The sequence below is a fragment of the Dipodomys merriami genome, unplaced genomic scaffold, assembly GCF_024711535.1.
Source record: "Dipodomys merriami isolate MVZ:Mamm:240054 unplaced genomic scaffold, mDipMer1.0.p SCAF_1816, whole genome shotgun sequence".
In the NCBI taxonomy this organism is placed as follows: domain Eukaryota; kingdom Metazoa; phylum Chordata; class Mammalia; order Rodentia; family Heteromyidae; genus Dipodomys; species Dipodomys merriami.
In genome coordinates, this window is record NW_027203178.1 from 14,743 (window position 1) to 40,534 (window position 25,792).

Consider the following 25,792-nt stretch of genomic DNA (forward strand, 5'->3'; position numbering starts at 1 on the left):
AGCAAGAAATATACTAACTAACTTACTTATGTGACTGTAACCCCTAGGTACAACACCTGGACAATAAAATTTAAATTTAAATTAAACTGAAACTGTGAGTAGGGATGGGAGAGAAAAACTGGGAGAGAGCAAAGGAATGGCTGGCAGAGTTCAAAAGGAAATACATTTATTATCTGACTTACATAATTATAACTTTACCTGTACAATACATCTGTGTATTAGCTGAACAGTAATAATAAAATATATTTTTAAGAGAAAAAGAAAGACTGTCTGGTTCTAACACAATGTCTCTTAGCTGTGGTGAGTCAGAGGGAAAGTGGAAGAAAAAATGAGGGAGGGGTAAAAATGCTTGACAAGAAATGACCTCACTACCTTACTTATGGAATTATAAAGCCTCTTTGCATCACCTTTACAATAAAATTAAATTAAATTTAAAAAAAGAAAGAAAAATCACACATAGTGGAGCCTTACTTCAGAGGGACAAAGATAAAGATTTTATCAAAATCTTCTATATTTTTCCAAGCAACAATTAAATGGAGGAGAATATTTAAAGTATGGAAGAAAGACATAACAAAATAGAGCAAAACTAAAAAAGAAAGAGAAGTTTAGAATCTCATATTCAACAAAATTCTTATGAGAAGAAAACATTGTCGGGCATAAGAGAACAATAACAAAAAAAAAGTGATTTTTTTTTCTTTGTGTGTTGTGGGGCTTGAACTCTAGGCCTGGTTACTGTCATTGAGCTCTTCAGCTCAAGGCTAGAACACTACCACTAGAGCCACAGTGCCACTTCTGGCCTTTGTTTTTGTTGTTGTTGTTGTTTTAGTTTTTACTGTTTATATGGTGCTGAGGAATCCAACCCAGGGCCTCATGTATTGGAGGCAAGCACTCGACCACTCTGAGCCACCTTCCCAGCCTCAAAAGTGAGTGAACTTTGTCCTTCATCTTCCCAGATTCATCCATCAAAGTTTTTCAGAAGGAATAAAGAAAGGAGTCATCTTAAATGTCTTTCAAGATGATCTTGGTAATTCTAAATCACTTTTGATGAAATGACATTGTTTAGTGTGACACAATTCAATGAATGGACAGTCATGGTGTTAGTGACCTCTTCTGGAGAGATTATGTGTAAATAAATCTCAATCCCTATTAGGTTGGAAAAGCTCATGACCAACAACGTCTGCAGAATCCCACTCCCAGCTAGTCTTTTAGATGATTGTCCATTGCTCCCCTTAGAGTTCATTATCAAATTTGAACCATGAAGCCTTGTATTTGCCCTGGTTACTAGCCTCGAATTCACTGGTTAGAATCCTAGCTGAGGCCATTCTTGATCATCCTTGTCTATAGTTTTCACGCGTTCACAGCTGGAGAGTATTCACTATGTTTAGTCCTGCAAATTAGACTCTGACTTTCCAGTATAAAATTACAAATTTGTTTCTTTTCACATGTTGTCATAAATTTCTTATAAGGACCCAAATAATAGTCATCCCTGGGCAAATGAGTCCATCAACAATGAGGAGAGGACTCTGGAGGTAGTTTGGATCTTAAAATATTAAAAATAGCATTTTTGCTTAGATGCCTTTCTGAATAAATCTAATTTAAAATAAACTAAGTATAAAACTGGGCACTGGTGGCTCATACCTGTAGTCCTAGCTACTCAGGAGGCTGACATCTCAGATCATGACTCGATTCCCACACAGGCATGTAAATCTGTAAGCCTCTTATGTGGCTGCAATGGTAAAGCACTAGCCATGAGCATAAAATTTAAGGAACAATAACACTGAGTCCCTGAGTTCAAGTCCCATTACTGAAATAAATAGATTAGTAAATAAAATAATTTATTAATCAACTAAATATAGCTACTCTGTGGCTGTACATTTAAGAGACAATTTTCTAAACATTCCAGAGAGAACATGAGATGAAATAAAGTCATATATGTTGATGCTTGGTTTTGTTATCAATGCCATGAGAATGTATCAAAGAGTTTGATCTAGAATAAATGAGTATATTGATTGAACTCTATTATTCCTGACAACTGAGATGACAGTTTGAATATCTGGTGAATGAAATCATGTATTGATTCTTATCTAAATGACAGGTGTTCACTTTTCAAAAAGGAAGATGAAGATGAGAATTTTTTAGTTGGATTGAGGGCAGAACATATTTTGGGAAGTTGACACACAAAATATCAATCAATAGACTATCTTTTAAAGAGTTTCCTTAGGACAATAAAATATATGTAGGGGTAGCAGAGTAACATGTAAAATATATCATTCAGTTTAGAGGACTTGTGAAAGGATTAAAAAGGTGATTAGGTTTCCATGGAGATATTTTTTAAATTTTTTTTAAATTAATTTTTTAAAGTTTTATTATTGTGAAAATACCATACAGAGGGGTTACAATTACATGAGCAATGTAATTAAGACATTTTTTGAATTTTTTTATTTATTAAAGATATATATATATATATATATAATAGGTATATTTATATGTTATAGGTATATATCTGGCACATTGGCTGGTTTGATATTTTCTGGTATTATGAATATTTAAAAACAAATTGCTTTTGAAAGTTTTATTCAAAAAGAAAGAAAAAGAGAGGGTGTGGGTATCTTTCCATAGCTGAAAGTACTTAAAAATTACTGAGAGGAAAATAATCTAAAGAAGATATCATTCTTGATAAAGAAATGAGGCAGTTTCAAATTAAAAGTACAAGATTAAGTACTTTTCATAAAATATTAAAACTAAAATCACATGCATAAGGTATTTAATTATAAGAATAGCAGTGAAATTTTAAAAGGACAGGATTTATCAATGATAAATAGGCGTTTTTAGTGCAAATACTGCAGAAAAATTTTCCAAGCAAAGATCATAATCATTCTAATCTATATAAAAAACAATCTCAGTTCTTTAAACAATGTAGAGTACATCTGAATTCAGCCATTTCAATGAAATGCCAACTTACAAACCTTAAATCTAAAATAATGTACTTAGTTTTATGTCTCATTTCTCTCTTGGCGGTCCATGTTTTCAGGAAAATCTGTAATGGACCATGAAGTTGGCTGTGCATTGCTATCACTTGTTTAAGTTTCTCTTCCTTGGCTCTTCTACAGTGGCAAACTGTTCTTTTTTCCATGAAGCTACTGAGAAAATCATCTATTTCAGTTTTTCCCTCCGAGAAATCTTCAGCAATATTATCAGATTCTTCCTCAGCTTCATGTGCAGCGACTTTCCATCTTGCCTGTAGGGCACTTGCACTACAACTCTCACTCAGTTCATGTTGTCTCTGCCTCTTCTTTTCAAACGTAGATTTCATTTGTGTAAGTAACTCATACTTATCTAAAACAGTTTGCCTTTTGGCTTCCAAACTGGGCTCCAAGAGGAGAGTTTTCTTGCTAATTCCTCAATACTTTTTACTAAATCACCCTTGTCATTAATAATTTGTTTTAGTTGAGGTAAACTCAAACTGTTCTAGTAATACTTCCTCTTGTTCATTCATATCTGTGAGTTGTGACACAATTCTGAGAGTTCTGGAAATGCATCAGGGACATCTGGCATCTTGTACCCAAAACCATTTTGGCTTATAGGTGTTGAAGTTTCCATTGTGGGAACAGGCAATGGCCGACTTGAAAGGACACCAAATGTAGGAGCAGCAGACTTGGCTGTTGTATAACTTGTTGAAGAAGAAACAGTGTCAGTAACAAAGAAGTTATGTTCTGTTAGCTTCTTGAGGAGGATATGCAGGAAGAAATGGAAAACCCTAAGAAGCATAAGGAGGCAGCCCACCTGGGTTACTATACAGGTATGGAAATGCTGTTGAAGTGGGAGCTAAAACAGGAGAATTCTTCCAAAACTCATCCAACAGACTCTGGCTAATCTTTCCAAGATCTGAGTGTATTGTAAAATTGCTTACTAATTGAGAGGTAACATATATTCCATGTTTATCCATTAAAGGATGTCAGATTGGTGGATAAACACTGATTGCTGGTTTTTCCTGAGGAAACTGTGGAGGAAGTACTATATTAATGTTAATTGTCAAGTTGTTTACAGTGAAGGGCAATCTGTATTCCACATCTTTCTGTATTTCAGCTATACTGGAGTGGGAGTTCCGGAGGGACTCGATCAAGCACTGCTTCTGCTGTTGGAGGCTGGTGAGGCCACCACCAGGGATCCTGCTGTGGAGAAGGAGGCGCTCTTGGTCAGGGGAAAGAGCCAGCTCATCCTCCTCGCGTCCCTGGGGCAGGAGGCCCTACAAGGTTTGGGCCTGCTTCTCCCAGAGGCTGCCTGGCAGGTCTCCAGCTACAGAGGAGTGGCCTGAAATACCCAAGGTTCGAGTCCGGTTGTGTGTGTGTGGGGAGGAGCAGAGGGGCAGGCCGTGGGGCAAGCCAACGGGGCCTTTTACCAAGTAAACCAGGTTCCTGGTCCCCGGGTTTGGGGGACCATGACATAACTGGAGAGAGCTGGAGAGAGGTAAATTGTCAAGCAGGACACAAGCAACCAGGATCCTACCCTTGGAGGCCCAGGTGCTCCAGACTGGCTAGCCAGTCAGATTGTAACCTGGCTGCGCTCGGCGTGCCTGGCCTCGTCCTACCATGAGCACATTTCTTATCAAGCATTGCTGCCTACTCCTTTGTTTCCCTTTGCCATCCCTGCTGCGACACCCCCTCTCCCCCATCTAGTCCCCCGACTCCTCCCCAAAGTTCTAAATTTCATTTTTCAACTTAATGTCTTGTATATTTCATTGTTGTAATGGGTTCCTATTTAAACAATTTGTTTTTCCCTTCCCCTCCACAAATTATACCAACATTAACTACAGTGAAAACAGGAGTTATACCGTGGGGGAGGGACACACCAAGCAACAACAACAACAACATATAACCCTGGGCTGGGAAGGTCGCTCAGTGTTAGAGTTCTTGCCTTGAATGCAGGAGGCCCTGGGTTCAATTCCTCAGTACCACATAAACAGAAAAAGCTGGAAGTAGCACTGTGGCTAAATAAGTAGAGCACTAGCCTTGAGCTGAAGAGCTCAGAGACAATGCCCAGGCCCAGAGTTCATGCCCCACAACCGAAAAAAAAATCACTTTATAAAACATTAGAAGCAATAGAAAGCAAGAAAAAACACTTCAGTCCTTATCTTGAGGTCCATTTTGCCTAACTTCAACTTATCTGTCTTTTTCTGCTTGACTCAATACATACACTGGTTATTGCAAATTAGGGAAACCATGGGACCTATGTTTCTTTGGGCCTGGCTTACTTCACTTAATATAATTTTTTCCAAGTCTGTCCATTTCCTCACAAATGGGGCAATGCCATTCTTTCTGATGGAGGCATAGAATTCCATCGTGTATATATACCACATTTTCTTGATCCATTCATCTACTGAGGAGCATCTGTGTTGGTTCCATATCTTAGCTATGGTAAATAATGCTGCAATAAACATAGTTGTGTTGATAGCTTTAGTATGGTCTTGTTTCTGATCATTCGGGTAAATGTCCCAAATTGAGTCAAAGGGGAGCTCTATGTGGAGTCTTTTGAGGAACCTCCATACTACTTTACAAAGTGCTTGAACAAGTTTACACAACCACAGACAATGCAGTAAGCTTGGACAGTTTTAAATTAGCTACCAACATATTCTTTTTATATGTTTTTATTGTAAAAATATTGTACGGAGGGGTTACAGTTACATGAATAAGGTAGTGAGTACATTTCCTATCCAGAATTGTTACCCCCTCCTTTGTTTTTGCCCCTACCATCCCTTCCCTCCCCAATTCCACAACTCCTCCCACCCCCTTCCAAAGTTGTAAAGTTCATTTTTAACATAGTGTCTTGTACATCTCATTGTTACAATGGGTCAAGCTCTTTCCTTACTTCAGCATTTTATTTCCTTCCCCTTCCCAAATTAGAAAAAATGTATATACAAGATGCAGGGCACTGGAATCAAGTACAGATATTTTTTTCTGCAAAAATACTATAGGATGAGAGCAAAAACATACCTTGAACAAAGGTTCTATTGGCTTTCTCTGCAGAATATGTGTAAAGCCTGCAAATGAATCCAAGATATCCTCAACCCACAGACTCACAAATCATGTAAAATTTGACTCATATTCTATACTACATTGTTTAGAGATGAGTGTGTGTGTGTGTGTGTGTGTGTGTGTGTGTGTGTGTGTGTGTGTGTGTGTGCGCGCGCGCGCAGGTATTCGGGATTGAATTAGGATCTAGGCACTGCACTTTTGCGTCTTTAGTCAAGAGTGATACTCTCACTTGAGACACTGGTCCACTTCTGGAATTTTTTTAAATAAGTTTTTTTTTAATTGTGAGAACACTGTACAGAGGAGGGGTTGCAGTTACATGAGCAAGGTAATGAGTATATTGCTTCTGAATCATTGTTGTCTCCTCCTTTTTTTTCCCCCTACCATCCCTTCCCTCCCACTTCCACAACTACACTCTCCCGTTCCCCCCGACCTAAATTGTAAAGTTTGTTTTTCCACCTAAATTGTAAAGTTTGTTTTTCCCTCCCACTTCCACAACTACACTCTCCCGTTCCCCCCACCTAAATTGTAATGTTTGTTTTCCCTGTTTTCTTGTACATCTCATTGTTGCAATGGGTCAACCTATATCCCTGTTTAAACAATTTGTTTTTCCCTTCCCCTATACAAATTATACCAACATCAAATACAGTGAAAACAGGGGTTATACCATAGGGGAGGGACATACAAAGCAACAAAGAAATCACATGGTACCTTATAAATACATTAGAAGCAATAGCAAGCAAGAAAAAAAAACACAATTGTGTCCTTATCTTGGCATTCATTTCCCTTAACATAATCTTATCTGACCTTTTTCTGCTTGTCTCAGACATATTCTAGTTGTTGCAAATAAGGGAAACCACTTGTGGCTTTGTGCTGGTTCATTGGAGATGAGTCTCATAGACATTTCTGTACAGGTTGGCTTTGAGCTGAAATCCTCACATCTCCACCTCCTGACAGGTATTATAGACATGTGTACTTTACTGTTGCTCACATTTGCTACTGATAAATTTAATCCCAAGCACTGTATTTTAGCTATGAACTTCAGAAACAAAATTTTCTGGCTTTATTAAAATTTAAAATGAAATGTGCCTGCTTTTTTCTTTCTAAATAAATGTGCCTGCTTTTTTTTTCTTTTAAGAAATCCTTTATGGGGCTGGGAAGGTGGCTCAGTGGTAGAGCTCTTGCCTTGCATGCATGAGGTCCTGGGTTCGATTCCTCAGCACCACATAAGTAAAAAGAAAAAAGCCTGAATTGGCGCTGTGGCTCAAGTGGTAGAGCCCAGGCTCAGAGTTCAGGCCCCACAACAAGCCCCCCCCCAAAAGAAATCCTTTATATGCTTTAATTCTTATTTAGAAAGAACTTGGCTTCAGAAAGATTAATGAGAATTTTAAAATTTACCACCCAGCTTAAGAAATAAAGCTTGCATGAACACAGTCTTAGACTTCTTAAATCTAAAAGTATTCTCCAACTTGAATTTTTTCTGTCAGCTTTTACAACAAGGAAAGGAAATTGTTCCAAAGAATTATGACACTTGATACTTATTTGGCAAAAGTAGAGCATGACAATAGTAAAATACGGTTATTTTAAGGGGTTTGAAGCAAAGGAATACTTTGAATCTCCATAGTCTATTCAGATAGAATTTTAGAGACTTGGCATGGTCTTGGAGACACAGCGTTTGTAGGCATCCTTGAAGGACATATGTTCATGTCTGAAGTGTTGGATTCTTAAGGATGCCCAAGACAAAATTTAGTATCAAAAATCTGTGAACACAGAAAAAATAAGGAAATAACAAGGAGCACAAATCTGGAGATGAAATCTCTTACAGGACTTTGAATATATTAGAGAAAGTACAGAGAAAGACCAAGGTAGGCTGGCCAGCTTCGTATTTCCCAGATTTCCCTCTGTGTTTGATAAGAATGATTTTGTCTTAATATCACCTGCTTCAAGAGGTATTTATTATTGCTGTTGTTGTAGTTGTTGTTATTATTATTTGTGACATGGCTAAACTGCATGTTTTGCATGTATGTAGATTTTAATCTCACGGAAATTTCTTTGGTAGTGGAATCTTCATAGTTAATTGGCTCAAAATTATATCATTTAGAAGGAGCCTAGTTATAGGAAATGTACTCATTACCATATTCATGTAACTGTAAACCCTCTGTACAGTATCTTTGCAATAAAATATATACCAAATAAAAAGAAGTAGCTTAATATAATATGCCTAATTTCCTTAATAAATAAGAATGTTTGGACAAGGAGATAATCATTGAAAATAATTCAGAACAGAAAAATGATAGTAATCTAGAATTCAAGGAAAAGGAAGGCCACAACAGACCCTTTTAATACAGCCTAGAGCAAGAAGTAATCTTTACTTTTGTAGCTCCCAAAATTGTGAAAAAAAAAACCTATCATCCATCTATCTGACTGTCTGTCTGTCCTTCTCCATCTGCTTTTCTTTTTTTTTTAATTTTATTTTATTTGTGAACATACTGTACAGAGGAGTTACAATTACATGAGCAGGATAATGCGTACATTTCTTACCAAGCATTGCAGCCTCTTCCTTTGTTTACCCTTCACATCCCTTCCCAGCCTCCCCCCCTCCCACCCAATCCCAAACCTTCTCCTTCTCTCCCTTACCCCCCCCCCCCGCACTGACATTGCAAGCAGAAAAGGTCAGATAATGTGATGTCAGGAAAATGAACCCTTAGATGTGTATTTTAATGTTTTTTTTCTTTCGTGCATGTGTTTCTAACGCATTTATAAGATTATCTCTTTGTTGCTTTGTATGTCCCTCCCCCACAGTATAACCCCTGCTTTCACTATATTTGATGTCAGTATAACTTGTGGAGGAGATGGGGAAAAACCAGTTGTTTAAGGATACAGGTGGACCTGTTGCAACAATGAGAAGTATAAGTTGTCATGTCCATCTGCTTTTCTATATAACATCTATCTGATTTAGTTTAGGAAGTAGAATCATTAGCTTTATGCATGTTAAGTTCACTGAGCTACAGTCCCAGCCCAATTTCTGTAATCAGAGTTTCTGTTTGACTTCCTTACTGCACCTTTAGGGAATGGATACATGTGTGGGTCTTTCCCTTAGTACTAACTAGCAATAAGCAATAATAAGCCATAAACAATATAACACTATGTATTACTAGAAATAATGGAGCTCTCTTAGAATGCATAAATTTTATGCTTATCTAAGTATAATATGTTATAAAATAACTGTATAAGCATAATAAGCAGATATTTTATGTATCCTTTATTAGCACATGTTTCCGGAGGGAATATTTCCTGAAACCAGGCTGCATTGCCAGCTACACCTGACTAAATTTAGCTGGAGATCACAACAGATTATCTTCTTATCCCTCTACTTGCTTATCAATATATGGTTGTTATAGTCTAAACAATAATTAGAGGGCTAAATGCAAGATTCTTCATTGCTGAGTGCAGTCGGTAAATTTTCCTCTGATATACTGTAAACATTCAGTATGCATTTATATATCTTTTATAAATTCAGGAGAATTTTTGTTCTATTGTTTTCATTTTCTTTATGCCTTCTAAAACCAAGGTGAAACTTTGTCTTTCATTACTTTACCATTATCTTTTTCCTTAATATTCTAGTGTGTTCGATTGTTATCTTTATCTTTCCTGGTTTGGGCTTTATTTCTGAATTTTTGACTAATATCTGTCATTTTCTAAGTCATATAACTATGCTTTCTGTTTGCCCATCCCTTTTCTTTCATGTGACTTTCTCAGTAAGCTTGCACTTTGCCCAGAGTGGCAAAATATTCCAATGCTTGTTTCATGTATGTTGTAAGATCTTCTCAGTTTTCATCCCATTATCAACTGTTACTTGTTTTGCGGGAATCTCTAGCACTTTAAAATATTATCGCTGTATGAATCCTATAATTTCTGTTTCTTTTAAAAATATCCACTGAGGAGAAATTGCTTTACTCAGATTTTGTAATTATAGTCTATTTGGAGAAGGACAAGGGAAAGAATTTTCCACAGGTTGTTTATATTTCTCTTTTGGTCGGTATTTTCATTTCTGAATATTTATTTTTTATTTTTTCCAAAAAACTGGGATACTCAAAAACGGAGATAAAAGCTGAGACTTTTAACAAGTGGAAAATCCTTCCCTTCCATCTCTCTCTGGTGCTGTCTCTCTGTTCACATTTCTCTCTCTCTCTGTCTCTGTCTGTCTGTCTGTCTGTCTGTCTGTCTGTCTGTCTGTCTGTCTGTCTGTCCGTCTCTCTTTCTCTCTCATTCTTACCTCTTATTCGTTGTTCTCCCTTGTCTCCTTCCTGAAAACATGTGTTGTATCCAAATATTCACTTTTTTCTCATTTCTTAAATGCTTTTGATTCATTGTGGCTACATATTCAGTACATATGGCTCAGCTTGAGTCTGGATTTGTATACAATTTCCTCATTATATATTTGTTAATTTTAGTTGACAAATTAAAAATATGTATATTAAGTGATATATGCATATGTTGTACAAAGATTCAATAAAGATCATTATTTAACCAATATATTACTTTTTATCTTTCCATCTATCATCTATCTTATTTATTTGTTGCCTGATAGACACATACTCTGGTTCTTTTGTTCAGCTATTCTGAATATTACTAATATAAACATGACTGTTCAGTTGTGTCTCTATTGAATGCTTACTTATATTCCTTTGGATACATACCTGGGAGTTTTATAGCAAGATATATAGCAGTTTTAGTCTTTTGAAGACTCTTCATACTGTTTTTCACAATGGCTGCACTGACTTATATTTTATTCACCTCACATTAGTGCTGCTTGTTTTCTTAATGATTGCCATTCTGATTGTAGTGAGATGGAATATCTTTATCATTTCAATTTTTTATGACAAAGGATGTTGAGGTTTTTTTCTGTTTATTGGCCACATATGCTTCATTGAGAATTGTCTGATCATTTATTTTGTCCAGCTACAAACTGGATTCTTTTCTTCAGTTTTCAGTTGGTTTGAAATTTTTTAAAGTATAGTCCTTTACTTGACAAATAGCTAGAAAACATTTTCTTTATTTTATAGATTTTCCTTAGATTTGAATCCTTATTTGCTTTGATGTCCAGAAGTTGTTTAATTTGATGCAAAAGCATTTTCAATTTTTGCTCTTATTTCTTGAGCAATTTGCATTCCTTTCAGAAAGGAGTCTCAAATTTAACTACCTATTTACACATTTTAAAATAGCCATGCATAGTCATACATGTCTTAATGACAACTACTCAGAAGGGAAAATCAGGATGATTATGACTGGAGACTATTTCAAAGTTAATGATACTATCTAATAGACAAAATTAAACAAAAGTACTGCTGATTTGTTTCAAGTGGTAGAGTGCAAGAGAAAGACATTATCACAATGAAAGAAAAGGAGGAGAAAGTGGAGGAGGAGGAAGTAGAGAATGAAGAGGAGGAGGTGAAAGAAGGAAAAACCACAATAGTCTACTATAACTAGAATTGCCTTATTCTTCAATTAAGCGAATTCCCTTATTTTTGAATTCTGTATATCATCATGTGTTCAATAGTATCTTCAATAAAAATTTCTTTCCCTAAACTTCAAGATTTTTATGGAATCCAGTTTTCTTTCTCTTTTTAAATAAATCCTCCATTGTCTCTTCAAATAATTTATCACATATATTGTTTTCATTGCTCTCAACATATAAATATGTCTCTCTCATTTACATATCTGTACACATTTATTTTTAATATAGTTTATCTTTTTGTATTTTAAGAATAATACTTAATCTATACTCCATTCTTCAAATATGGAAGCCAGTCATCTATCTGGTTACTTTTTATGAACTTCATGTACAGGTTCAGAAGACAATCAGTCTTTCTTCATTAGTAGGTCATTTTGAGATTAATGGTATCACTCTCTATGAATCACCTATTATTAATAAAAATTATATTGATAAAATAGTAACCTGAAGGGATTCATCAGGGCCCATGCATTCGAAGAACCAACGTTGAATATTCTAATAATGTCAAAAGATCGAAACTGAGGAATGAAAAATGAGGAATGTTTGGAATGTTTATACCTGAGTTTTAAAATGAAAAAATGTACATGAATTGTGATACTAATATTGTAGAAACTTTGTGAAAAATTTGGCCAGGTTCTTATGAATTTTTATGTTAAATCTATTAGAGAACCCAGGAAAGATTTAAAGAAATACAACTTGTGCATACAATACGAATGTGTAATTAAGCATTTATAAATATATGTATGACTACATATGTGTAGATATATGTAGAAATGTTTCCTATAATAGCTAATCACTATAATATATTGTTATAAATTTATTTTAACTACTGGAACTAATATTTTGATTTCAGAGGTTTGTATTATTATAATAATACTTGCTTCACTATCAAGGTTTTATCATTTCATTGTCATTCTTAAATACCTTATTACAACTTTTTAATATTGCTAAGTGTGAAGGCCTTGAAAATCTAATATTTCATGTTTTTGTTACTGTCTGTCATGATGGCTGAATTCTTATTAGTGGGAAATCTTTTGAAAAAGTTTGTTTCAGTTGTGTTGAAGGAAACTTTAAAACATGGCTGCAAACATCCACCTTCTATCATGGCCATACAATGATCATGTTCTAACAGAACCAATATATGTTAAAACTTCAATAAAGCAAAGGATGTATAGATATTTAGAATGTAAATTATATATATATGTATATATATATATATATATATATATATATATATATATATATATAATTTGCTTGTGGCTAGGTCAGTGATTCTACATCCTACATCCTTTGCTTAATATTTTACATTTTTAACCCAGAGCTCAAAATAAAAAAAGACAAAAAACTCAAAACCAACTACTCTTTTCTTATTTTCCTGGTGGTAAGAATGTTCTTTACCCATGTGTTCTTTCAGTGTGCACGACTTATTTGATCGAATTTTAATGTAGGGGTCTGAATTGGTGCTCTTTCCTACACTTCAACATGTGCTTGATTTTCAGCTCAGCCTCTTTTGCTGGGCTTCGAATTTGCCCTGTTTTTATGGTATAATTCAATCAGTATATGAAAGTATGTTTTATGAATATATCAAGAATGTAGAATATTTTTACATTTCAATTCTTTCAAAAGATTATTTATATGAATGTAAAACACAAAATGCAACAGTCTGCCATTTTCCTAATCTGGATTTTAGAAGAGTCTTATTCTTCACATCATATTCTCCCAAATTGCCCTTGCAGTCAGTAGAGTGTGCTTAGCAGCTGTAGTCGGTCTGGGCATGAACACCAATCTGATTTGGCTAATAGACTGTGAACAAGCTTATACACTAGATCCAAGCAAACACTTTAAATGTATTGGAAAGGTTTGGCTATTCCTTCATCTTGAGCCCTAGAAGAGATAATATGTAGAAAAAATAGAGCTGTTTCAGCTGACAAGTGAAGTTTCTGTAAATACAAGCAAAAAGTAATTTTTTGCTGTTAGCTGCAATTGATTTGTGTTTCCTTGTTGCCATAGCAAAGAATGACAGATCAAGCAGAGTGATTTTCATTTCCCTTTGGTACTTATTCCTCTTGTACTGATAAGATTCAGACTCTGCTTTCATGAAAGTTTCCATTATTTAAAGCAGCCTTTTCAAATAATTTTTCAAATAATTTTCTGTGCTCCTAAATCGGAGACTTCTGGCACTTGCCAAACTACTTTGCCCATAATTATAATAATGGTCTCTTTTAATTAAAAACGACTTAATTGTATGTCATTTTTACATGATCTCCTATGTTTTATCCACTGAAGGAAAGGTATAATATACTCTTATGTCATTCATATGGTGCATGGTAAAAATATGGAAGGTTTTCCCTAACTTTTAAATCTAAAATGAAAACAAAATCCATTAGCTAAATTCACCCAAGATATTTCAAATAATCTGGCTTCTCCAGTGGACAACGAGGGCAAAGGATTCTCTTTGTTTTTCTTTGTTTAGTTCAGCTTAACATTTGTCAGCCTTGCTGATCTTTTAGAAGATAGACTGTTTTGTTGATTGATTCATTCTTACTTGATCTCCATTTAATTGATTTCTGCCCTAATATTTAATTATTTCTTTCCAACTACTCATTTGTGGATTGGAATGTTCATTTGAATTGTGTTTAGCTAATTATACAATAAGTTTTCAATTAACATGCCAGTTTATGACTACAATATCTCTTGACTAATGTTATCCTTCAATAGTTCAACCCTATCTCTCTTAGTTCCATTTTCACATATGAACAGACCAATGCCCAAATAGCTTCAAATAAACTATTAGGTTGATTTCTCTATTTATTTAAGGTGCATGTGTGGTTGTTTGTGGTTGATCATTTTCTTATGTAGGTATTTATAGACATAAACATTTTTTTTTAAATTACTGACTTTTACATTCCCAAAGGTTCCTGTATTTTTTAAGATTTTTATGGCCTAATACATGATCTGTTTTGTAGAAAGTTCCATCGATGACTAGAAAAATGTGTAATCTTCTACAGTTGGGTGAAATACTGTTTAAGGCATTTTATCCATGGCATTGTTTAGTTCTGAGATAAACTTGTTGACTTCTGGTTTGGATCTTTGTTTATTGATAAGATGTAAGTTAGCATTCATTAAACGCACTTGAACAACTCATTATTAGTATAGTGCTTTTCATCATAGTTAAGCTACAGAAGCAGCCAAGATGCCCTAAAACTGATGAATGGATGAATGATAGGAATATAAGATGGGCTCTGTTGGTTGGTGCGTGCCAGTGGATGGGAAAAGAAGGATGTAGGCAAGAATAGGTGAAGAAGGATGAATATAGTCAAAATACTTTACATACTTGTATGCAAACAGAGCATTGATACTTGTTAAAATGGGTTTAATGAGCAAATTATGAAGGACAATGATAGAGGAAGTGGATTTGATCAGGATACACTGGACACATGACAGAAAGTAGCATAATTAAGCCCATTTGCATCCATAATATATGCTAATAAACAGGGAAACAATAGACAATAGAGTATCATTCAGCTCTAAAGAAGGAAATTATGTGATTTTCAGGAAAATGAATGAAACTGGAGATCATTATGTTAATCAAAGGAGGCCAGCTTCAGAGGGGCAAATATGAAATGCTTTGTCTTATATGTATTGAAATGATATACATTTAAACAGATATATACATACACACATTATACATTCTTATATGCATATATATATAAACACACACACACACCCATAACAGAGAGAGGATAGAGAGAAAGAGGGAGAATTTGATTTTAATATTGGGATTGTTTGTGGAGACAAGTGAAGAGAAGGAAAGAGAATGAAGAAGGCTGAAAGATATTGAAATACATGTTTGTGTACAGTTATGAGTAGAATTAAAAATAAATAATAAAGTGAAGGAATATACATTATCATTATATCAAGAAAAATAAAATTATCCTGAAGTGAGGAGCACATCTTCTGTGATCTTTCTGTGCTACAGAGACCCAGATATAATCCATTTCAATCAAACTGAATGAAACAAACACATAACAAAATGTGGAACTAAAAAAGGGACTGTATTACAGGCACACTGAGAACAAGCCCTCAACCATCTTCCCCCAAGTGACTGATATAGCCGTAGTTGGTATAGCCTCACTACTAGTAACCTCTCATTAAAAATAATGCCAGATGGAATTTTTCAGTTTGCTTTGTTCAGAACCTAATCAATAATCTTAAATTTGTACGAAGATTCTATATCTTGAAATCAATGGGGAAAAAAGTATTAAGATTCAGTATCTTTCGTGACTCTCTAGGCTTCTTCTGGAATTGAATATCTACATAATGAAGTTTGGTCATTATGAGCAAGATCTAAATTCCATTCAGGAATATAACACTAGGTGTAAGAATTCAAAGCCAACTAACAATTCATTAAATTTAAGAACTGAAAAATTTCAGTTCCTGTGAATTTAACAAGTTATTTGGCGGGGGGGAAATTAACTGAACAGGAAGATTGCATACAGCAGCTGCTGCATTACTAGTGGAGGTATATTTATTGATTTAGGACTTTCTTAAACACCTGTATTAACTTGGTGAGAAAAAGTAGAGTTTTAGAGTTGTGGTATATACATTTCATTAGATAAAGTATTGCAATAAATTTTGTACAAACCATTACGGTATACAAATAACTTGGATAAATAAAAATTACACAAAACTATAGAAAATTTTCCCCAGCTTTCAATGCATAATTATAGATAAAGTGAACAAAATTTTCATTTATTTTTGCTTGTGATCTTCTACCCTACTTTAGTAATGTATAATTTTATTGTTATTTTTAAGGTGTGCACAGAGGAGTTATCATTTCATAAGTCAGCATATGCCTTTTCCTCTAGTTTTAAAAAATGTTTCTAATAGATCAAAATAACTTTTAGTATTTGTTTTACTATATGGTGATGACATGAACCTTCAGAGAACATAATATCCCTAATTCAGAACAATTACAAAGTAGATATTATAGTGGAATGAATAATTTGAAACAGAAAACTGAATTTACTGTAATATATGTTCTCTGAGTCTTCTCTTGGGCTAAAATAGGAATAATGTGCCAATGGAAGGTAGTGAAAAAAAGGAATAGTTAAAAAATGCTCATCTGGAGGTGATTGATGAAGATTAAAAATGAAACAAAATGATATCTCTGACAGTATTATTCACCACAGTTTCCATGTCAAAAAGAAATATGGGAAAAGAATGAGCAATATATGAAGCATGAATAGAAATCAGCCAAAACAAATATTCAACAAGAGAACAAATGGAACATGAAACACCCCGTCCTTAGTCTATGAGAAATAATAATTGAGAAGGTGTGTTCTCAGATGCACTGTGATAAATCCTGCATATAGAACGGGATCATCATGCAACAGAAATAAAACCCAGTATTCTGGGATAGGAAAGCTTTAGACATGATGATAAAACCAAATGATTTATTTATAACTTGAACAAGCAAAATATTCCTGAATTCATTCATGTATTACAACAAAAATGAAAACCATCATAGATTTTTAGGTTTATCAATATATATTATTGAATAGTATGCAGGAAAAGTTTACACACATCTTATGAATTCTATAATATGTGTATTTTTACAACATACAATTGATACAGACTTTAATTGTGACTCATGAGTTTATACTTAATATAAAATATTTTTTAGTTTTAAGAGACAAAGTTCTGATTATAAGTATCTAAATAACTGATTTTTTTTATTCCTTTCTCTACGTTTTACTTTTGCAAGTGCTTACACATTTGAGTTAACTGAATAAAGTGTTTATTCAACTGAATAGAATACTAGCAGGAAGAAGAGGATACATCCTCAGTGGACAAGAATGTCAGGAAGAGGGCGCTGTGGTTAGAGGTGAAATAGGGATGTGTGGGCAGATTGAGTCTAGTAGGTATATTGAGTGCAACTGTGAAATAGGTACTATAGTTGGATGCTTGTTGTCTCCAAAAGAAAATTGAAACCCAAATTCATATTTCTTAAAATTAAAGACCCAGAAAAAAGTATTTTTCAAGACATATGGGCCTATATATGGGCCTATATATGGGCCCATATATATATACATATATATATATATTATATATTTTTTATATAAATATATATATTATATATATAAATATATAAATATATATATTTATATATATATTATATATATATATATAAAATGCTTTGAAATAATATTCCTTATCAGATCCTTTAATGTAATTTTAGGAGAATAATTATAATTTCAATAAATTATTAAGTATTATACATCTATAATATCTATAATTTATCATTACAATTGTTTAAAATTGGAGCATGATGGTACATAAACTTTTATACAAGATGCTAAGACATGAGAATTATAATGAGGTCAGCTTACACTACATAACAACTTTCTGTCTCAAAATTACCAAAATGATGATGATAATGATGATGATGAGGAGGAGGAGGAGGTGGAGGAGGATGATAAAACATTAGCAAAAATAACACTTCTATATATATACTTTACAATTTTATATTATTTTAAAAGTCTAAGGCAGAAAGTTTTGTTTTAGGGTCAAAATATATACACATTTATAATAAATACAGTTATGCTCTAATATTCTTAGTGATCTAAAACAAAATGGCATACTACACATATTATAAATTATGGAAATAAGGAGTTCCGGGAAGATGGCAGAGGAGAAGCTGGAATCTGAACAAGCTCTCGCATAGAAAGCAGTTTTAGAGTTCCAGTGAACAGTCCTAAGCCAGAGAATCACACCAAGTGTGCCATCACAGGACAGAGAGTTAGACAAGAGAGGGGAAGCCAAGGAAACACATCAGCTGCCGCTGCGGCGGCAGGGTCGTGGCGGCGACCACCGCCGCGGTGTCATACCTGAGACACAGAGAGTCCAGGACGAAGGAGCCAGATGCAGCGGACGAGCGGATCCTACTCAACACCAACAAGAACCGACAAGGAGCGGACATCTTCATCCTGCTGTTTGCAGACCAGAGACGACCCAGGATCCAAGACTCGGCGTGAGTACAAGCCCGAAGTCCTCACTCCTTCTCAGGGAGCACAGGAGGGAAGGCCACCCCTCCACCCCCAACACCGGTGATCTCCATCTGGGATGGAGATCCTCCGACAAAGCTCGGAGGAGCTGCTAGCTCCAGCTCAGGCCTTGGAATAAAACGAGTCATTTAGCAGGTCACAAGAACTTAATGGCGAAGTGACCTGCCAGACTCAGCTCCATCCAGGGAAAAGTCACCCAGCTCAGGCGCCAGCCATTGGAGTGCCTTGCCTCACTGGGTAACCAGAGCCAGAGGCTGCCCCTCCCTCTAGCAGCCACCACAATCAATTGAACAACAGAAACCCTGAGAATGGATCCAGGCTGGGCGCTGTGAGCTTTATCACAAAATAGCCCCAGGGAAAAGCTACTGTTTGTTGAAAGGCCTCAACTCTACCCAGAACCTAGCCTCATCACCACATCACCCTCTTTTGTGATTCTCAAAGCAGATCACCCTTCCAGAAAACTAACCTGGGAGGGGGATCTCAAAATCTTGGGTAAAGCAGAGCATTTTTCTGCCTCTTCCAACCAACCGACTTAAGAAACCAATCAAGCCACAGGACCTCAAGCTGACCAGAGACTCCAACAAGAGACTGGTTACAGACAAAAGGGAGATACAGGATTCTTCCCACTCCTCCCCGCCCCCATAAAAATCTAAAGACTTTTTTTTCTTTTTTTTTTCTTCTTCTTCTTTTCTTTTTTTTTTTTGCTTGTTTTTTGTTTTTTGTTACCTTATATATATATATATATATATATATATATATATATATATATATATATATATATATATAAATTTTTTCCCTTCTAAAACTTTTATTAATCTTTAATTTTTGCCTCTTCTGAAAAAATAATTGTTTTCCAGTAACTTTTTTTTTCTCATCTTATAATTTTTATTTTAGGAATATATGAATGAGCGTTTTCCTTTCTTTTCTTGTCTTCTTTCTCTTTTTCTTTCTTTCTTAATTATCTTTTTGTTTTTTGTCTAGCTCTACTGAACTGATCTTTTCTTCTCCCTTTCCCATCCTTAAAGTTTTTCACATCTCCTCTATGTCCCTCCCATTCTCTTAACATATTCACATTCCTCTCTAAATAGACGGTCTTTTAACCTCTATAATAACATTAATTTTTACGTTTCTATGTTTTTTTCTGGTCTCTCTTCATTCCTCTTTCCGTCTCTTCTTTTTCTCTCTCTCTCTACTTGCATCATACCCAACCCATTTCCTGCATTGTGATTAGGACATAGTTAACTCTCCCTGTGCTTCCCCACACCAATCTATTCCTATTTTTTACCCACATCTCTCCCTAACCCTAATAATTTCTGGTTTTCCAAATTCTTTTCTGCAGTTCAAAGTCCTTTAACATATAGTTGTTTGATGTTGAATAGATGTATCTGTTGAACTAGATTGTATCTGTAGACTATTGACTGTACAAACACAAACTTTGGTTGATGGTTGCCTTAAGATAGTGTTCTAGCACAAAACTGTTGCAATCTTCATCTCAAATGGGCCGAGTAAGCCGGAAAAACACAAGAAAAATGGCAAATTCGGGTATCTCAATTCCCAATCTTAATAATCAGGGATTAGAACAGATAAAGAATAATCCAGAGGAGAGTTCCCAAATAGCTCTACAAACACTAATCGCAAACATGATAAATGAGAAGTTTGACAATGTACAAAGGACCCTGTATGAGATTGATAGGGAGAGAGAGGAGGCATCCCAGAAGTTTACACAGGAATATCATAAGCGTGAGGAAGCTACTCAAAAACTGATACAGGATTTGCGTGAACAACTTGAGAATACTCAAAGAGAAAGGGAGGAATGGCGTGAGCAGGCAGAGAACACTCAAAGAGAACTGCAGGAATCCCACGAATGGGAAGAAAGGGAACTGCAGGAATCCCATAGACGGGAGGAAGCTAATCAAAGCGTAATTCAGGAATTGAGAGACCAGGTAGAGAATACACAAAGATCACTAAAGGCATACATGTAATCCATTAACAAAGAGCTGAAGGAAGTCAGGGAGACCACAAAGCGAATGCTGAATGGAACCCAACAGAAGGAATGCGAGTCCAAAGAAACCATAATCAATCAACTAAGTGATTTGAGAACAAACATTGAACACCAAATTAAAGAAGTAAAGAAATTCATACAAGACCTAAAACAGAGCTTCAACAAAGAACTTGAAGTCATCAAAGCTGACCAATTAGAAGGAAAAGAGATAAAAAACAAAGTAGAGAGTCTTGACAGCAGGTTAGACCATGCAGAAGATCGAATGTCAGGGATTGAAGACAGCCTAGATATTATAGAGAAAGAACATACAACCATCCAAGACAAGTCCAAGAAATATGATAGGTCTATCCAACACCTGGAAGACACCATCAGAAGGCCCAATCTAAGGATAATGGGTGTAGAGGAGCACCTAGAATCAGAAGTTAATGGCCTAGGAAATTGGTTTAACAGGATCCTAGCAGAGAACTTCCTAAACATACAAAAAGATAGGCCTATTCAGATACAAGAAGCTTTTAGAACCCCAAATAGACCAGACCAGAATAGGATATCCCACCGTCACATTATAATCAACACAGGATCAACCCAGACCAAGGAAAAGATCCTTAAAGCTGTCAAGGAGAAAAGATTAATCAGCTATAAAGGGAAACCAATTAGAATCACCTCAGATTTCTCAGCAGAGACAATCAAAGCAAGAAGAGCCTGGAATGATGTATGCCATGCCCTAAAAACAAACAACTATCAACCAAGAATACTGTACACAGCTAAACTCTCCTTCATAACTGAAGGCCAAATAAAAACCATCCATAACAAAGAAAAATTGAAACAATACATCTCCACCAAACCATCCCTACAAAAGATTCTTAAAGATGTCCTACACATAGAAAACCAACAAGACCGCAACAAACCAAGAAACTGCACCCAAACTGAGAATCCAAGAACCTTAGGAAGAACCCTGTTTTCACAGCCCCCAAGAAGGGGGATAAGATGGCAGGAACTCCCAAATAACTCTCAGTCCTATCTCTTAACGTTAACGGACTGAACTCTCCAATTAAGTGACATAGACTGTCTAGTTGGATTAAAAAACAAGACACTTCTATCTGCTGTCTGCAGGAGTCACATGTTGCCCGTAAAAACAAACACATTTTCAATGTTAAAGGCTGGAACAAAATCTACCAAGCAAACGGCCCTCATAAACAGGAGGGAGTTGCAATCCTAATATCAGATAAAATAGACTTCAAATTAAAATTCGTGAGAAGAGATAAAGAAGGTCGCTACATACTAATTAAAGGATCTCTCCTTCAGGAGGATATTACAATTCTAAATATCTATTCGCCAAACAATGGAGCACCCAAATTTATCAAAGAAACACTACTTTCCCTCAAATCCCATATAGATCCAAAGACATTAATTTTTGGGGATTTTAACACACCACTCTCCCCACTAGATAGATCAACTCAGCAAAAACTCAACAGAGAAACCGCAGATCTAAAGAGCTGCATAGATCAACTAGACTTAACAGACATTTACCGAACATTTCACCCAGCAGCATCAGAATACACGTTCTTCTCCGCAGCACATGGAACGTTTTCTAAAATAGACCACATTTTAGGCCACAAAGCAAACTTGTCTAAATTCAGAAACACTGAATTTATACCTTGCATTCTCTCTGACCACAAGGAAATAAAATTAGAACTCAACACCAAAAGCCACCAAACAAAGTCCGGTATCACATGGAGGCTGAACAACACACTGTTGAATCATGAGTGGGTGATGGAAGAGATTAGAAAGGAAATTCAAATGTTCATGCTATTCAACAAAAATGAACACACAAATTACCATCTCCTCTGGGACACAGCAAAGGCAGTACTCAGAGGCAAGTTTATAGCTCTGAGCACCTACATCAACAAATTGGAGAGATCTGAAACTAACAATTTAATAACACATCTAAACCTCCTTGAAAAAGAGCAGCAAGATAAACCCCAATCCAGTAGATGGAAAGAAATAATCAAAATTAAATCAGAATTAAATGAATTAGAATCCAAAGAAAACTATAGAAAGAATCAACAAAACAAAGAGTTGGTTCTTTGAAAAACTTAAAAAAATTGACAGACCCTTAGCAAACCTTATCAGAAAAAGGAGAGAACACACCCAAATTAATAAACTCAGAGATGAGAATGGAAACATCACCACGGAAACAACCAAGATTCAGAACATTATAAGGGAATACGTCTCAAAACTTTATGCAAATAAGTTTGAGAACTTGACAGAAATCTACCTTTTCCTAGCAAATATTGACATGTCAAAACTAAACCAAGATGAGTTAAACCATCTTAACTGTCCCATATCAAGCATTGAAATAGAAACAGCAATAAGAGACCTCCCAGCTAAGAAAAGTCCAGGACCAGATGGTTTTACAGCGGAATTTTACAAGGCCTTCAAAGCAGAGCTCACACCAATTCTCCTCCAAATCTTCAATGAAATTGAAAGAGAAAGCTCACTACCGAACACATTCTATGAAGCCATTATAACCCTCATCCCAAAACCAGGCAGGGACTCATCAAAGAAAGAGAACTATAGACCCATTTCTTTGATGAACCTTGATGCAAACCTTTCAACAAAATTTTGGCCCATCGACTTCAACAATTCATCCAAAAAAATCAAACACCATGATCAAACAGGATTCATTTCAGGGATGCAAAGCTGGTTCAATATACGCAAATCAATTAATATTATTCATCACATCAACAGGATCAAGGATAAGAAACACTTGGTTATCTCAATAGATGCAGAAAAAGCATTCGACAAGATCCACCACCCCTTTATGATGAAGGTTCTGGAAAAATTACGAACCCATGGATCATTCCTCAATAAAATAAAGGCTGTATATGACAAACCTACAGCCAGCATTATAGTTAATGTTGAAGAACTAAAGCCATTTCCTCTTAACTCAGGAACAAGACAAGGATATCCACTCTCTCCACTTCTCTTCAATCTAGTATTAGAATGCCTAGCTACAGCAATAAGACAAGATGCAGACATAAAGGGGATCCAAATAGGGAAAGAAGAAATAAAACTCTCCCTATTTGCAGATGACATGATCTTGTATTTAAAGAATCCCATAGACTCCACTCCCAAATTACTCAAGCTGATTCAAAACTTTGGCAAAGTAGCAGGTTATAAAATTAACCCCGAAAATCAATGGCTTTTCTATATGCCAACAATGAGAAAAGTGTGGCTGAAATTAGGAAAGCAACTCCATTTGTAATAGCCCCACAAAAAATAAAATACCTAGGAATTAACTTAACCAAAGAAGTGAAGGACCTCTATGATGAAAACTTTAAAATCTTGAGAAAGGAAATCAACACAGAACTTAAAAAATGGCAAAACCTCCCATGCTCCTGGATTGGCAAGATTAACATCGTGAAAATGGCAATACTTCCCAAAGCTATCTACAAATTCAACGCAATACCTATCAAAATTCCACCCTCATTCTTCACGGAAATAGAAGAGGAAATCCAAAAATTCATATCAACTATAAAAGACCCCGAATAGCAAAAACACTCCTCAACGGAAAGAACACTGCTGGAGGAATATCAATACCAAATTTCAAACTCTACTATAAAGCCATAGTAATCAAAACAGCTTGGTATTGGCATAAGAACAGACCTCAGGACCAATGGAATAGAATTGAAAACCCAGAAATGAACTTACAGACCTATAGCCATCTAATCTTCGATAAGGAAGCTAAAACAATAGAATGGAAGAAAGACAGCCTCTTCAGTAAATGGTGCTGGCAAAATTGGTTAACTACATGTAGAAAACTAAAGCTAGATGCTTATATATCACCCTGCACCAGAATCAACTCCAGATGGATAAAAGACCTTGAACTCAAAGCAGACACTCTGAAAACATTACAGGATGGAATAGGAGATACCCTAGGTCTCCTTGGCTCAGGCCGAAATTTTCTGAATAGAGACCCGGAAGCACAACAAATCAAAGAAAGGTTGGACAAATGGGATTGCATAAAGTTGCAGAGCTTCTGCAGGGCAAATGACATAGCTAGCAAGATCAATAGAAAGCCCACCGATTGGGCGAAGATCTTTACTAGCCATACAACGGACAAGGGTCTCATATCTAAAATATACTTGGACCTCAGAAAATTAAACCACCGAACAACAAATCCTCAAAGAAACAACTGCTCAATAAATAAGTGGGCGAAAGACTTCAAGAGAAGCTTCTCTGAAGAAGAAAGAAGGATGGCCAATAGACACATGAAGAAATGTTCAACATCCCTAGCCATAAAAGAAATGCAAATCAAAACAACGTTGAGATATCACCTCACTCCAGTTAGAACAGCAAAAATCAAGAATTCTTACAACAACAGATGCTGGAGGGGATGTGGACAGAAAGGAACCTTACTTCATTGTTGGTGGGAATGTAAACTTGTTCAACCACTTTGGAAAGCAGTATGGAGGTTCCTCAAAAGACTTCACATAGATCTCCCCTATGATCCAGCAATCACACTTTTAGTCATTTACCCAAATGTTTACAAACAAGACCACACTAAAGCTACCAGCACAACTATGTTTATTGCAGCATTATTTACCATAGCTAAGATATGGAACCAACCCAGATGCCCCTCAGTAGATGAATGGATCAAGAAAATGTGGTATATATACACAATGGAATTCTATGCCTCCATCAGAAAGAATGTCATTTCTGCATTTGTTAGGAAATGGAAAGGTTTGGAAAAAATTATATTAAGTTAAGTAAGCCAGGCCTAAAGAATCATAGGTCCCATGGTTTCCCTTATTTGCAATATCTAGTATAGGTATGAGTCAAGCGGAAAAGGTCAGATAATGTGATGTTAGGAAAACGAACCCTTAAATATGTATTTTAATGTTTTCGTTTCTTTCATGCATGTGTTTCTAACGCATTTATAAGATTATTTCTTTGTTGCTTTGTATGACCCTCCCCCACAGTGTAACCCCCGCTTTCACTATATTTGATGTCAGTATAACATGTGGAGGAGATGGGGACAAACAAGTCATTTAAGGATTCAGGTGGACCTGTTGCAACAAGTAGAACTACAAAATGTCATGTCAAAGCAAGCTTTACAATGTCGGTGTGGGGGGGGAGGGGGGTATGATTGGGTGGGGGGAGGGGGGAGTTGGCTGGG

The 25,792-nt window shown here is 35.7% G+C and overlaps 1 pseudogene; it reads right to left on the reverse strand.

The window, feature by feature from the left end:
* Positions 1-2,966: 2,966 nt before the first annotated feature.
* On the reverse strand, positions 2,967-4,218 carry LOC138830072 (vacuolar protein sorting-associated protein 37A pseudogene; annotated as a pseudogene).
* Between the last annotated feature and the right edge of the window lie 21,574 nt (positions 4,219-25,792).